At 35.8% G+C, this 15,178-nt stretch overlaps 1 protein-coding gene and 1 long non-coding RNA gene across 8 annotated transcripts in view; both read right to left on the reverse strand.

Moving 5' to 3' along the window:
- Positions 1-15,178, reverse strand: part of SLC25A21 (solute carrier family 25 member 21) — a 480,180-nt gene that overhangs the window by 407,513 nt on the left and 57,489 nt on the right. The gene's annotated exons all lie outside the window — the stretch shown is intronic.
- LOC122239588 overlaps positions 1-15,178 on the reverse strand; it is a 150,637-nt gene that overhangs the window by 87,797 nt on the left and 47,662 nt on the right. For all 7 annotated transcript variants that reach the window (XR_006218810.1, XR_006218808.1, XR_006218813.1 and 4 more), the window contains 2 exons: positions 2,271-2,353; positions 1,781-1,898 (listed from right to left, as the gene is read on the reverse strand). This is a non-coding gene — a long non-coding RNA (uncharacterized LOC122239588). The remainder of the gene's footprint in view (positions 1-1,780; positions 1,899-2,270; positions 2,354-15,178) is intronic.

A 15,178-nucleotide genomic window follows, 5' to 3' on the forward strand; every position in this document is an offset into this window, starting at 1 on the left:
TATTTTTAAAACAAAACAGAACTCTGTTATAATATGGTTCAATATTACAACTGTTTTAAGTAGGCCACAGGTCAAATACTGTTCCTCCCAAAATGTGACAACCACACATGGTATAACTTGACCACACTGTTAGTCTATAAACCTTTTGTTAGTCATGCGCTCGGATATGAAAGTTAAGGGGAAAAAAAACTATTTCTATGTGTATAGGTATGTTAACATAATATTCCTTCTAGTAAAAGCTTCTAAACATAATGAAATAGTCTTTGGAATGCTGTTCAAAAAAGTCTTTTGAATAATAAATTTGGTGCATTTAGATGTTTGTGTATAGATCCTCAAGTACTTAACCAAACCAAATCCTGCATTACAGAACGGTTGCTTGCTTTGAATCTGGAGTCAGAATGCCTATGCTTAAATCCCCAACCTACCATTTACTAGCTGCATGACTCTGGCCAAATGACTTATCCTCTCTATACCTCAGTTTTACAACCTTTAAAGTGAAGATAATCATAGTACCCACAACATGGGGTTGTGATGATTACATAAGTTAATACACGTAGAGTATTTAGAACAAGGCTTGTTACATAGGACACGATCAAAAAGCGCTGGCCATTGTTCTTAGGTTGAAATGGAAAAGAGCTTAAAATTAAATCTTTAGTTAACACTAATGCATCAATTAAAAATAAAAAAGACACCATTTCATACATTTTAATATAAAATTAGTAGGAAGACTTTATTTTAGCTTCGGGCTTTCTGAGCACAATTATATTTTATTTGTGCAACTAAAGTAATGGTTTTCTGAAATGAAAATTTATGCAGAAGCCTAAAAGATGCAAGATTATTTTCTTATACTGTTGCAGCTTAGTAGAAAAAAGCATCCATGGCCCTCCTGCTAAGTTTAGACTAGACGCTTTTCTTAAACAGTCACATATTTCTTCATTAAACTGTTTTTTAATGGCCCTTTTGATGACTGCCAGTTTCCTCCACAATAAAAGAAGTTTTGACCTGTGAATTCATTTTTTTTAATCTAGTAATAACTTTGAATACATTAACTGAGCATCATGGACCAAATAAGGAGCCAATTAGTTGTATTTTCCATCATCTGAATGAAATACGAATGAATCAACTTCATCACTAAACTTAAAAGGCTGTCTTCATTGGCAAAGAAGTCTAAATATTGTTCTGCTAACTCAAGTTCCTTTTAGAGAATAAGGAAAGTTGAATTATCTGTGACCTGAAACAACTGAGTTTCATTTTCCCTTTCCCCACTCTGCGAAGGCAAGTCAAGTGATCTAGTACCGTTCTACAGTAGCACTCCCCATAAAATTGCTGTAAGAACTCATTACTTAGTCCATTGCCTATAAATTATGACCCTGTACAGCATTCATTTTCATAAACAGACACTGTTTATTTTTCCCTCATCATTCATTCTTTATTTCCCTTTCCTATTCATTTAGATATTGGGATGACGTGATGAACGCATCTACTCATCAAGCTACCATCTTTGGTAAATAGACCTCACAGATAATCAAGTCATCAACTAGTTAGGACAAGTCCGAAAAGAGACAACCATGAGTGAGTCTGTAATCTTAGTGCAAACACTCTGCAACCATATTTGCTTTCTATAAAAGCACATCCTTTCCCTTCAAACATTTAGTTTTTGTGGATAGCAACTAAGAATATTTCAAAAGACACACACATCAAACACAACATCAACATTCTGTGCCCCTTTAGGTAGTGGGAGAGGCACACTGCGCTAAATAGGAAATACAGTTCGTCTCACCAACGCATACTGGATCCTCATTTTCAGCATTCTCATGTGCACTTTTTTTGGGGTTTCAAAAGAGAAAGTGAAATATCAGTCTTCACTTCAAATGGGTCACCACAGCTTTGGAGATATCCTTATTACAAAATTAACAACACAATTAGGATTTCTGATTATTCACAATTGAATGTTTAAATGTACTTATTAATGCATTTTTTTCTTTTGAATATGTATCTATAGATTCAGATGGTCTGTCATTTTCTTAATTATTTACTTACATTGTTGCTCAAGTATAATACATACGAGGTCCAAATTTTAAATACCTTGACTTGAAAATATTTCTATAGCTGTTGTTTTTTATAGAATTCACTTTTTAAAAAAAAGCTTAGGAAAAATGCAGCTAATGATATAAAAGGTAAAGATAATTAAACCCTTTAATGTTTAAAAGCAATTAATTAACTGGGCAGCTAACTAGAGAGAGTACAAAAATCTTATTTTTAATACTCACGGGTTCTATTGTGAATATTTTTTCTGTTGCAAACTTTTCTGTCAGGCAAAGTCTCCAAGTTGGGAATGGGCCCTGTCAAGTCTCTGAAATTCGATTGTTCAAAAATCTTAATTATAAGAAAGTAAACAAAGAACGGGTTGAAGTTGTGCAGAGTTCTAATGAGCTAATGTAACAAAACTTGAGCAAAGTCAACCCTCTTCAAAGCCAGCAGGCTCGGCTCTGACAGTCATCCATCAAACTGAAGGTCTCCTTAATAAATGCCAATTATAGCGCATATATGTACAAATGTGGCAAGCATAAGCCATAGGATCATTTCCTTCCGAGAAAACTAGTGACCAAGAAAACACCCAGGCAGTGTAAGCAACCAGCCCACCCGACGGTAAGGTTTGCTCCTGATTGGAATACTAACCAGCATGATTTCTCTCTCTTTAGAAAAGTTCAGAACCACACAGAATTTTGTTTGGGGTTATACAAATTCCTTCACAATTTGTATAGAAGTCTAACATAACTTTTTAAAAGCCATGACATGCCCATAATGTATACAGAGTCTCCGACTTCCGCCGTAAGCGAGGCTTTTTCCTAACTTAATCATACTCAAATTTCACCCCTTTTAAAGATCCTGATTCAAAAATGTTCACTCATTCTCCACAGTCCACAAATTTATACCATCTCTTCCTGTGGTATTTTATGTGCATAAATTAAAAAAGAATGGCCTGCAATGAGGATTAAAAGGTTGGAAAAAAATCATAGACTTTCTAAATTTAGTTTCATTTTTCTTATTTTATCTGTCAAAATATGTGTGCTAACAAAACATATATATTTTCCTACGTTCTTATAAAATAATCCATTTATGTTAACTTTATTACCTAGAGGAAATGCTGGATCAACTCGGATAGGAAGTTACATCGTAGGCTTAGTATCATATCACTATGTAACTCAGCATATATGAGAAATAAGTATGTGAGAACTCTAGAGAAATAACTAAAATATGCCCTCACTGGTACACTAGCTCTTGCTGTGGAATGCGCACCATTATATGATTTCCAACTTTCAAAAATGTTTCTCTGCTGCCTTTTTCATTAGCTGGCCAGGCACTTGAGCCCATTCTCAAACAGGTTTCTTAGAGACATTTGATGACATCAGACGGAGGGGAGGGAACTTTCTTAAAGAGTATGGACACAGATCTTTTGTCTAGAAAGCACAGACCCAAATTTTATACTACAGCATTACTTTAATAGAGATAGATGGGATTTCAAAAAGAAGTGCTATTATCCTCCTATGATGACAGAGATAATTAATGGAATAAATGAAAACGTTCATGTTTGATATTTTTATGCAAATAGATTAGAATAGTCTGCATTAGCCCCAAGTTGATGTCTTGTTTAATTGCCCTTTAAAGTGACATCTTCCATCACACATGCAGACCCGTGCTAAATTCATTTATTTCTATCTTGCCTGAAATTATGATGAATGGTCTGAGCTCCATTCAATTATTTAAAATGTGCAAAGAAACAGAAACAATGAAACTGGCAAAGCCCTCTACATTCTTAGGAACAATTTAGGCTAATTAGCATCAACTTCTCCCCCATTCATCATACCCCTTTAGAAATATAAACAAACTGTCAGCTCTAACCTAACAAACAGATCACTGAGCTACTTAACACAAATTATTCTTACATGAAAAGCTCCTTCTCAGGCAATATTCTCCTTTAGGGCATCTGGGAAGCTGAGCTATCAAAATTGAAGACATATGTTCCAGTCAAACTCAACTCCCGGATTGTAAAGATCGCTGTTGTGACAGTTTTCAGTCAGCATACTTGCTGCTGGCAACCCAGCCCCAGTCCCAGTGAAACAAAAATCAAATGGAATGATGCAAGCAGAGCCCTAGATGCAGAAGAACACCTCCCCACACTACCCATCTCAATTCTTATGATGTCCTGTTGCAGCTCAAAGTTTTGCTACATTTGGTTTGGGGGCAATAGGTAGAGAGGAAAGTAACAAACGTGGTCTTTCAGTGGATTTCATCATGCATTATTTTTCATTACATCCTATGTGGCTGAAGCTATATTCAGTTGAAACCTAGAAGTCGTTGCCTATCATTTCTGAGATGGCAGAGAGGACATAGCTGGAAGGGTCCAGATGGAGAGAAATGTAGTTTGCAGATAGATTGGGTATGGCTCCCCAAATGGATTTAAAAACTCTGAATTCTTTCCTTTTAACTAACAGGAATATAGAAAGTACTTATCCCTTTACATACTAGAACTCTGTGGTTAAATCCCTGCCTGGATCTGGACCAAGCTAATCTTTTCTTCATTTGCTTCAATGCAGCTGCAGATATATAGTTTATTCTTATTATTTGCAGTAGTTATGTAATTATATTCCATAAATTCACTATGAAAACTGAATGAGTGAATACTAAACCCACTGCTCCTAGAGGAAATACAAGGTTAAGTTCCTGCAAGCCTCTGGTCACAAACTTTTCATCAACCAGTCAATATATAACCTATTTTACAGGCTATTTCTGTTTACAGACATCATATTTAATATATATCGTTGATTTATTAATACTGAACTCACCACCAACAACATTATAACTCATGCCAAACGAAGCTTATCTAACACATGTATTTTCTCATAGGGCATATGACAGCCTTCTTGCATTTAGTAACACTGGACAGCACTTCAGCACTATGCTTGGGGGCCATTAACAATGAAATCACCAACAAAAAAGCACAAAAATGTGGAAAATATACACTAAATAGACCATGAAAGGGACACTTCCTTACAGTATGAGAGCTGAAACACAAAGGCAGAGCATCATCTTGTTCGACCTCAGTGGATCTCAGGGCTTCAGATGACTCAAATTTTTCACCACTCTGCACATATCCGTGAATACCATGAAAGCACCATGAGTATTGATTTTGAGGTTACAAATAAATTTTAGCAAGAAGACAAATTCACAAATACTAAATCTGCAAATAACAAGGATCAACAGTTGATCAACTGTATGTAACAAGGATCAAATTTATACATATTTTCTCCCTTCAGATTTCCCACTGAAGATCTTTGAGGTTTTTTTCTCTGTAAGCAAAGGTCACAGACTGAAAGTAGAGTAAAGCCTTCACAGGTTAACTGATAAAGTGGGTGGCCACAAACCTCCTTAGTGACATGGTAGGCCACAAAGCCCTTCAAATATGTTTCTGTTTTTTAGCATCCCAGGAACATGAACATTGATGGCACTTATAACCACTGCAGTAATAGCATCAACCCATAGCCATCCTATATGGTACTAAGTACTGTGTCTCTACCTTTTTTTTTAAGTTTATTTATTTATTTTGAGAGAGAAAGAGAGAGAGAGAGAGAGCACATGTGAGCTGGGGAGGGGCAGAGAGAGAGAGAGAATCCCAAGCAGGCTCTGCACTGTCAGTATGGGGCTTGATCGCATCAACTGTGAGATCAAGACCTGAGATGAAGTCAGACACTTAACCAACTGAGCCACTCAGGCATCCCTACTGTGTCTCTACCTTATTATAGCACTTGAATTACTGTTATTTGCTGTACTGGACAGTTGCTATTGCTAGCATCCATCTCCATGCTTCTCCTCCCTACCTAGGTCTCAGATTTCCCACACAGGCTGTTTTTGTAGGGTTGTCTTGAGGAGTAAGCTCTTGGCCTTTAAGCCAATTAGTGGATGGTGTCTCCTTAGCCACAGTGACTTCTTTAGGGATGAGTACATGACTCAGTTTGGGTTAATGACACACAAGGAGATATTTGCTTAGCACATGTAGTAAAAATGGCTCGTCTCTGTGTCAGCCATGTTAAGAATCAGTCTCAGGATAAAGCAGGCAGGCACTGTGGAAAGGAAAGCAGAGAAATGTAAAGTATATGAGTCCCTCGTGATAGGATTGAGCCACTAGGAAAAGTCTCATATTTATCCTACCTGATTTTAAAGGGTTCTCAATTCAATAACTCATAAATACCCTTCATTGTTTAAGGCAACTTGAGTAAGATTGTTTTTCTTGTATGCAAGAGAATCCTGATATATATATACATATATATATGTATACGCATATATATATACTATACATATATATGTATACTATACATATATATGTATAGTATATATATATATATGTGCTAGTTTTTACCCCTTTGCTCCTAATACAAACACACACACACACACACACACACACGCTAAGTATCTGAATTCTCTTTTGCTCATCTTTTTACATGCTCTTTACTTCCTGACATTCATGACTAATAACAGTAGTCATTGATAAATATATCAAACTTAATTAGTAGAATGGAGAATACCTTCCATGGATATAATCATAAACAGTGTAACCATGTTTAACCACAGAATAGTTAACCAAATGGCTGCTATTATATTGCTACTTGCCCATGAGAACAAAGTTCTTGCTATGATTACCTTAAATATAAAGTGATTCATTTTCAATTATACACATCTGTATTATAGAAGACTAAAACATTAATATAACCCATCAAGAATCTTTTTTTTTTAACTTATCCAGTAAAATTATAAAGATAACATGATCTTATCTCTGGCCCACTCCCCAAAGTAGGAAAACTTTGGCATACTTTTTCTACAGGACTCCTAATTCCCGTATCTCTGAATTAGGATAAAATGAGTAGAGCTGAATGTTACCCATGCTTATTCATAAATGTAAAATAATATGCCACCTTTTAAAGTTTCTGCCCAGCCTTTTCTTTCTCTATGGGTGGTTTTAACAGCCATGGTTATTTGTGGATGCAAAACTGTGTGTATAATAAATTGCAACTGCGACTGACTAACCTCAGAACGAGTGACAAGTAACTAATTACTCCCACAGGTGGCCAACTGCTTTGGCAATTAGCCCATTGTGGGCAAAATTCATTGCGTGTAAGAAAGAGGCTTCCTTTTCAAAATATCCACTCCTCCTTTTTGGAGGATGAAATGGAGGTGGGGAGGAGTTACAGGGAAAGGGGGATGGGGGAGGTGAATGGGATAACAAGTAGATGGAAAAATTAATGGTTTCTTCAATAAACAAACCATATAATCTGAAGTTTTTTTCCAAGGTGGAAGAAAATTTTTCTTCCCAACCACCTCCTACCAAAAACCCTCAGTAATAATCTTCAAGAGAGTTCAGACCATCTAGCTAAACATTTCAAATAATTCTAAGATCATCTGCCATGAACAAATATTTTCTCTCTAGTTTATCATATATCTCAGAAATCTTTGAGTGATACATGAACTATTTTGGAGACTATCCTAACCCATTCTTCATAACAGATAGCAAATAGCATAACAGAGTTGTGTCTAAATGTACATTTTTCAGTTATTTATCTATAATTATACTATTTCATTAGCTTCCTACTAAAATGTTTCTAGGTCCTAGATAACATTCCTACATCACAGCAATGTGGTCAAGTGTAGAATTTACATTTTAAAAATTTCTTTCCAAAACAGACTTTAATTGAGAATTAGGCATTAAAGTGTCCATACAATCCAAGGCAATCCACATATTCAATGTAATTCCTGTCAAATTTCCAATGGCATTTTTTAAAGAAATAGAAAAATCAATCCTAAAATTCATATGGGGCCAAAAAAGACCCCGAGAAGCCAAAGCAATTTTGAGCAAAAGCACAAAGCTGGAGGCATTACACTGCCTGATTTTAAAATATACTACAAAGCTGCAGTTTTTAAAACAGTATGGCACTGGTATAAAAACAGACATGTACACCAATGGAACAAAATACAGAGCCTAGAAATAAATCTACACATTTATAGTCACATGATCTTTGACAAAAGTGTCAAGAACACACAAAGGAGAAAGGACAGCCTCTTCAATAAATGGTGTTCAGAAAAGTGGACAGCCACATACAGAAGGATGAAGTCAGACACTTATCTCACATCACATACAAAAATCAACACAAAATGGACTGAAGACTTAAATGTTAGAGCTGAAATGTAAACCCACTAGAAGAAAATACAGGAGAAATCCTTCTTGACATCGGTCTGGACACTGATTTTTTTAATATGAACCCCAAAGCACAGAAACAAAAGCAAAAATAGACAAATGGGACTATATTAAACTAAAAAACTTCTGCACAGCCAAGAAAACTATCAATTGAGTGAAGAGATTACCCACAGAATGGGAGAAAATATTTGCAAACTATCTTATAAGGGGTTAATATCCAAAATATATAAGGAATTCAATTAACTCAGTAGCAAGAAAATGAATAACCTAATTTTAAAATGGGCAAAAAACCTGAATAGATGTTTCTCAAAAGAAAACATACAGGTATATGCAAAGGTATTCAACATCACTAATCACTGGGGAAATGAAAATCAAAACCACAATGTAAGATACCACTTCACATCCATTAGGATGGCCATTATTAAAAAGCTAAACCCAAAAATAACAAGTGTTGGCAAGGCTGTGGTGAAATTGGAACCCTTCCATACTGTTGGTGGGAATGTAAAATAGTCCTGCCACTATAGAAAACAGGATGGTGGTTCCTCAAATAATTACAAATAGAACTAGTATATGATCCAGCAATCTCACTTCTGGGTAAATATCCAAAGGAAATGAAATCAGTATCTCAAAGAGATAACCGTACTTCCACGTTCATTGAGCATTATGTATTCCAAGATATGGAAACAACCTATGTAGATAATGGATGAATGAAATAAAGAAAATGTGGGGTGTGTGTGTGTGTGTGTGTGTGTGTATGTATGTGTGTGTGTGTGTGTGTGCGTGTGTACACGGAGGACATTATGTTAAGTAAAATAAACCAGGTAAAGAAAGACAAATACTGCATGTCCTCTCATGTGGTATCCAAAATAATCAAACTCCTAAAAGCAGAGAGTAGAATGGAGGTTACCAGGGGATGGGGAAAATGGGGAAATGTTGGTCAAAGGGTACAAAGCTTCAGATATGCAGAATAAACAAGTTCTGGAGATCTGATATACCACATGGAGTAGTTAGTATCATTGTTATTGTGTACTTAAAATTTGCTAAGAGTGTAGATCTTAAGTGCTCTGACACCAAAAAAGGTAATTATGCAAGGTGTGCCTATGTTAATTAGCTTGATTGCGGTAACCATTTCATAAGATATTCGTATATCAAAACATGATGCTGGACATCTTAAATACATACAGTTTTTATTTGTCAATTATGTCAAAAAAGTTGGAAGGGAGAAAAAGAATTGGGCAATTTTTCCAAAGACACAAATAGCAGCTCTGCAATCAGTCTCTCTGTTCCCCCAAGTGGGTCTCCTAGAGGCTAGTACTACTGCAGCAATCAAACACAAACAGGCACTTTACACACCAGACTTGACAAAAACTGGACTCTTTTTTTTTTAAGTTTATTCATTTATTTTTGAGAGAGAGAGAAAGCAAGGGAGAGGCAGAAAGAGAGAGAGAGAAAGAGAATCCTTAGCAGACTCTGCACTGTCAGTGCAGAGCACAATATGGGGCTAGAACTTATGAACCGTGATATCATGACCTGAGCTGAAATCAAGAGTCAGATGCATACCTGACTGGGCCACCCAGGTGCCCCCAAAATTGGACTCTTCATTATCATTCAGCTAAGATAATGCCAGTTAGTATGGAAAAGATGGAAACCTAAATAGTTTTCAGTTTGGCAAGAATGGGGAGACAGAAGCACTGTACTGAGAACAAAAATTAGACTAAAATGATAGCATTTATCAGAATATATAAACCAAATTTGTTTGATCCATGAATTCTCCTTTAGGGAATTATCCTACGATAAATGAGTTTGTACACAAACACACATACTTACACAAACTGCACATATACACACAAACACAATCACATACAATCACATCCACATCTATACACAGACATACATTCATACACACACACACACACACACACACACACACACACACACACACACACATCCAGGTAAATATACTATATTGTAAGGTGCTTCCTGCAGCATGTTGGTAATAGCAAAAAAAAAAAAAAAAAAGTGGAAACAAGCTAAATATCATCAGTGGCAACTGCTTGAATGAACTATGGTACCTAAGTACAACAAAATAGAGTACTAGTTTTTTTGTCATACTAAGTACAACAAACTAGAGTCCAGTTTTTTTAAAAAATGAAATAGTTCTACATATGGAAACATATGTCCAAGATGGAATACAAGCTCTATCAGAGCAGAAATTTTCTGTTTGGATCACTGATTTATCCCCAGGGTCTACAACAGTGTTTGCCACATACATACACAATAAATATTATTGAATTGAAATAATTATGTTATTCAACAAAAACATATTGAAGAAAGGACATGAATAAAAAAGATACCTATGAACAACACCTTTACCCACCATTGAAAATTAGTATCTCAAGTGAGACATTGTGAACATGTGAGCCTCTAGTTGTGATATCCTAGAAGAACACAACATCACTTATGTAGTATTCCACCCAAGCAGGTACAGCCAGTAGCTAATCATGAAGAAACATCAGGCCAACTCAAAGTGAGAAACATTCTTTTAAATTCTTCAAAAATGTCAGTGCTATAAATACTGAGGAATAGTTGAAGAATTGTTCCAGGGTCCTGATCAACAGGGACCAGTGAGACGTAACAAGAAAGTGCAATACATGATCCTAAACTAGACCTGATATTAAAGGGGAAAAAAATTCTATGAAGTACATTTTTGGATTAATCTTATAAACAGATTGGATCAGTGACAAATTTATTGAAGTTTTATAAAAACTGATGACCGCATTATGCTTATGCACATCCTTAGGAAATACATACCCAAATATTTAGAAGTTGCTATAGAATGAATGATTATGTCCTCCCCAAATTCATATGTTAAATCGTAATGCCCTTTGTGAGGGTATTAGGAGGTGGGGCCTTTAAGAGACAATTTGGTCATGAGGGTGGAGCTCTCATGAATAGGATTAGTACTCTTATAAAGGATCCCAGAGAGCTACCTCAACCCTCCCACCTTGTGAGGACAGAGTGAGGAGCAAGACAGCCATCTATGAACCCTGAACCAAGCCCTCACCAGGCACTGAATCTACCGGTATTTTGATCCAGAACTTCCCAGCTTCTAGAATTATGAGAATTAAATTTCATTGTTTAAAAGACATCCCGTCCATAGCAGAAGCCCGAATGGACTAAGACAGAAAATAAAAGCCACAATGTCTACAGTTTAGTCTCAACTGGTTCAAACAAAACTATTATCAATGGATGGATGGATGGATGGATGGATAAACAGATGGGCTGATAAATAGGTAGACAGTTAACAAGAGAGAACAAATGATAAAGCAAATGGGGAAAAATGTCAGCAGTGAATTTAGGTAAAAGTTCTTTCTAAAATTCTTATAATTTATTTGTAAGTTTGAGTTCTTTTCTAAATAAGAACTTTTGCAATTTCTGGAAGTAAACACCAAAAAATGTTCACAGTATTTACTTCCAGGGAATGGAAATAGAAGGATTCTGGTTGGAGTGGTGGCAGGGTTGTGTGGACAGGAGCAGGGATAAGATGTCTTAGCTTTCATTTAATATCCTTTCATACGGTCATAATTTAACATAAACACATGCTACCTTTGTAACAAGAATGCCTAATTAATTTTAAGGCAGCAGCTTGCAGTCATAGGAAATGTGTGGCCTTAGCTGAAATCCTGTCAGTGCCCACTTTACTCAGGGTGTGGCCTTAACCAAGTCAAGGAATTTCCTTGAGGGTGACATTAGATGGCCTGGTGTCCAGTCCCAGCTCTGTCACAAACTCACTGGAGAATGGTAAGCAGGTCATTTCACAAACCTGGGCCTCAAGTCTCTTGTCTATAAAATGAAAGAAGACAACCATGATTTCCTTACAAGTCAATTTTTCCAGCAAAAGAAGTTTGGTTTCCCAGGATATTATCTCCTAAACAGCAAGAGTTCTAAATTTTTTCATTCAGGTGAAGAATGAATTCTTCACTTTTTGGGCTGATGACTATACCTAAACTTCTAATAGGACCTACACTGTTTTTTAAACCTTTGGCGTTGAGGCCACATTGATTTGTAATAACTTGGACTTCACCAAAGCTGGGGTTGAGGGTGGTATGATATCCTTTCCCTGCTCCTTCTACTCCTTACCTTCCTCAGGGAGCATTTCTCAGCCTTTCTCTGTGAGTCTACCTAAAACACTCCTGGGCAAACATCAGAGACTTCCTAACCCGGTAGGGCCCTGTTCTCACATCTCTTTCCCCTTAATGTTTAAACCCGTGCATTGCTGAAAGGAAATTTAATCCATATGCTTCTGACTAATTTACACTTAACACATCAAAATATTCCGTTGTAACAGTCATTTGTTGTCCCAAGAATCCTCTTGAGTCTTGTTAAGGCTTTTATTCTTAGCTGTCTCAGTTTAACAGTTACAAATGGAATTTGAACTCCAGAAGGATAGTTCTCTCTCCTTATTATTCCTCACTCATTTGGTAGACCTTGCCAGGCTTTCTTTGCCTCTACCTTAGGTGAGAAAGTCTTTGTTCTAAGGCGCTTCTTACATTCTTTTAACCACATAATCAGGATGTTAATAATTACTGTTTGCAGGCATCAATGACAGGCTCTGTTATAGGAACTTATATGTTTCTTCTTTAACCTTCCCATTGAGATAAGCATAGTTTTCCATATTCAGAACCCAAAGCTCTGAGAGATTAATTGGCCTAAATTACATAGCTGATAAGAACCTAGGTGTGACTAGCTCCAAACACAGCATTGCATTCTTTCCAAATTAGATTAAAAATAAACAGTGGGTGATGGTCCAACTTCCATAGGTACAGACTTTGTTATACCCAAAAGAATACAGGAAGCCCTATGCCCTTGCTTCCCTGGCGACCTTTATTCATCCCAGTTCAAATGTCATATCCTCTCTTAAGGTTTCTCTCTTCTTTGGTGTCTTCCGTATCCTTCTTCGTCAAATCACACTGTAATATAATCATATTTTTCATGTCTATTTTCCTCTTAGACTATGCATTTCTTGAGTTTAGGGTTATTTCTTACTCCTTTTTGTCTTCCCAGAGCCCAACCCAGAGTAGATGCTTAATAGATGTCTCTCGAATTGGATATCTCTTACTTAAGATTCAGGTGGAAATGCCATTTATTGATTCATTATTCATTCTAGGTACTGGAGACAGGGCAAGTTAAAACAAGCAGATCACCTTTCCACCCAACACCACTCAGATTGGGGGCCTTCTTCTCCACTCCCTGTTGACTCTATCCGTGTATTCCCTTTGGAGCCCAAATAAGTAAAGTATAACTGTACATTGTAGACAGTATAATACATGTGTCAAGGGAATGGACTCTGTAGTCAGCCCATCTGACTTTGAGCAATTTACTTCACCTCCGTTTCTACATGAATCAAATGAGGAAAGTAAAGTACTTACATGACAGGGTGGTTGCAAAACACAATTTATATTATAGACATTACATGTAAACTTAAAACAGTGCCTGAAACACAGAGTTCAATAAATACTAGCTATTAGTATAATTCTCCATATCACCTGGCCCATTTGTTCTGCTTTCACTGCTAGCCAATCTAATTAGCCATTATAAACTAACAAATTAAATAAAACAATCTAATATGATTATTTCACAAATACACTTTCCTTGTGAAAGGCTTTTATTGTATATTACAAAGTAATGTGTTCATCCCATGTAAAAATGCATAGACTAAACAGGTGTTAGAATTTTTATACAAAGCAGAATTATTAGTTGACCAGATAATACTTTGATATCAGTAATTTCTCCCAACACAGATATACCTCTTTTTTTCAACCTCTAAAACTTCCAAAACTTACACTGTATATTTTTGTTTTTATTTTTCTCCTTTCTTATTTCTTCTAAGTTGGCTTGTCTGACTCTGTGGGAACAGAGTTGATGAGGCCAAGGACATAAACTCATTCCCTTTGTAAATCAGATTGTTCCCTGTTTAATTGCTGCAGAATATACTCTGATTTTTGGCCAATGTTACTAATAAAAATCGTTTATCACAAGAGATGCCAGGGGGTATGCTTTAAAACACTTGGGTACCTATTAAAATGTAATAGCTAGGTAAATGTAAGCTATTCATGTACAAAGACATTTATCATAATGTTATTTTTAATGGATAAAAATTTGAAAAAAGTAAATGTTCAATAATAGGAGAATGGCCTAATAAACTTGATAGTTATGCAATGGATTTTACATTATAATAATTTTAAAAAGCAGAATACAGAAATGCATTTAATTATGTTAAATTATGCATTTAAATTTTTTATACAAACATCCACATATGTATAGAAATAGCAAAAGAAGACAATGTGCTAAAATGTTAACAGTGCTTATATCTGAGTAATGAAATGACCTATGACTTATTTTTATTTTCTTCTTTATCATCAATAGTATTTGACTTTTGACTTTTGACTTTATTGACTGTGTTAAATCTGAATTTCCTCACATTTTGGTTTCCTCATTTGTAAAATAAGGACAATGAAAATATCTGTTTCACAAACATAATAATGTATCAGTTGAGATAACAGATATAAAAATTGAAAAATTTTAATGTACTGTTTAAATATTAAATTATTGGGGGGGTACGCCTGGGTGGCTCAGTCAGTTAAGTGTCCGACTCTTGGTTTTGGCTCAGGTCATGATCTCGCAGTTTTGTGGGTTTTGTGGGTTTGAGCCATTCCCTCCCAGCTACTGACAGTGCAGAGCCTACTTGGGATTCTCTCTCCCTCCCTCTCTCTCTGTCCCTCCTCCACTTGTGCTATCTCTGTCTCTCTCAAAATAAATAAACTTAAAAAAATTGTCTTAATATTAAATTACTGGAAAACAATATAACTTTATTATATGTATGAATTATAGCAATTAGGACTAGAAATTTACTTTGTTTTTAAAGTATAA

This window comes from Panthera tigris, chromosome B3 (assembly GCF_018350195.1).
Source record: "Panthera tigris isolate Pti1 chromosome B3, P.tigris_Pti1_mat1.1, whole genome shotgun sequence".
NCBI classification, from domain to species: Eukaryota; Metazoa; Chordata; class Mammalia; order Carnivora; family Felidae; genus Panthera; species Panthera tigris.